The sequence below is a fragment of the Pan troglodytes genome, chromosome 13 (assembly GCF_028858775.2).
Source record: "Pan troglodytes isolate AG18354 chromosome 13, NHGRI_mPanTro3-v2.0_pri, whole genome shotgun sequence".
Taxonomy (NCBI): domain Eukaryota; kingdom Metazoa; phylum Chordata; class Mammalia; order Primates; family Hominidae; genus Pan; species Pan troglodytes.
This window is the reverse complement of record NC_072411.2, coordinates 58,438,855-58,440,408: the sequence shown is the minus strand read 5'-3', so window position 1 is coordinate 58,440,408 and position 1,554 is coordinate 58,438,855. Positions and strand designations below refer to the sequence as shown.

Sequence of the window (1,554 nt, the reverse complement as noted above, 5' to 3'; positions counted from 1 at the left end):
TCTCCTCATCTATAATATACGGGTAATGGGACCTACCTCCATGGATTACTGTAAAGATAAATTACAAGATAAAAGTACAGTTCTTAGAACAATCCCTGGGGCATATAAAGCAATCAATATTCACCTAACAAATATTTATTCATTCACCTAACAAATATTTATTGAGCTCTCCATTCTAAGCACTTAGACCACATCAGTGAACTAAATATGGTATTTATTTATTTTTAATATCAGAATTATTATCAATATAATGTCCTGTAAATCCTCTTTCAACAAAATATTGAGAACATCATTCAGTGACAAGAAATGTGAATCTATATCTTTGTTTTTACTGCCTGCATAGTTTTTGTTTGTTTGTTTGTTTTTGTTTTTTTTTTTCTGAGTCTCACTCTGTTGCACAGGCTGGAGTGCAGTGGCGCAATCTCTGCTCACTGCAAGGTCCGCCTCCTGAGTTCAAGTGGGATTCTCCTGCCTCAGCCTCCCAAGTAGCTGGGACTACAGGTGCCCACCACCATGCCCCGCTAATTTTTTGTATTTTTAGTAGAGATGAGGTTTCACCATGTTAGCCACGATGGTCTCGATCTCCTGACCTCATGATCCGCCCACCTCAGCCTCCAAAAGTGCTGGGATTACAGGAGTGAGCCACCGTGCCCAGCCTGCCTGCATAGTATTTTAATGGAAAGGTATATGCTGACTTATTCTGCTTACTGCCTATTCAACAACCTACAAAGACAGTTTCCAATCTGTATTATAGATAACATTACTTTGAATATCTTTGTTTCCTTGTCCAGTTGATTCTTTTTTAACATCAGATGGGTAATGTGCCAACATCATGACAAGATTTGAGGGAGGGGCATCACATACAAGAGCATAAAAACCCAATCATCACACTTATGAACTATAAAAAGATAACTTGTCAAATTGATTCTTAAGGATATATCCTTTAAGTGAAATTAAGTCAAAGTTGATGAATATTTTAAATACTTTTCTCACTCTGTCATCCTGGTTAGAGTGCAGTGGCCCAATAATAGTTAACTATAAACTCAAACTCCTGTACTCAAGCAATCCTCCCACCTCCGCCTCCCAAGTAGCTGGGACCACAGGCATGCACCACCATGCCTAGCTAATTTTTTATTGCTGTTGTAGAGATGGGTTCTCACTATGTTGCCCAGGCTGGTCTTGAACTCCTGGGCTTAAGCCTTTCTCCCTCTTCAGCCTACCAAAGTGCTGGGATTATAGGCATGAGCCCCTGCACCTGACTTAAATACTTTTTGACACTTTTTAGCATTCTTAAGGAAAATCAGGAGAAGGGGATACCAGAGCTGGGTATTGAAGGATAAGCAGAAGAGAAGCAGAAAGAAAAGTGAGGGGAAAACATCAACAGGAAGAAGTTCATTGCCTTCAAGTTGATCTTACATCATACTCTAAGGCAAGACATATTTTGGGTTAGTAGATTATAAAGATGAGTAGTTTCAAAAGAGAACTTTGGGGATAATCTACGATAAAAGATTGAAGGATAAGAGTTGGGAATTTTTTTTTCATTCAACTCTTTAG

At 38.9% G+C, this 1,554-nt stretch overlaps 1 non-coding gene across 1 annotated transcript; it reads right to left on the bottom strand.

Moving 5' to 3' along the window:
• Window positions 1-806: 806 nt before the first annotated feature.
• Window positions 807-910, bottom strand: LOC112208515 (small nucleolar RNA U13). Its single transcript, XR_002942992.1, has one exon. It is a non-coding gene; the product is annotated as a small nucleolar RNA U13 (small nucleolar RNA).
• Window positions 911-1,554: the final 644 nt, after the last annotated feature.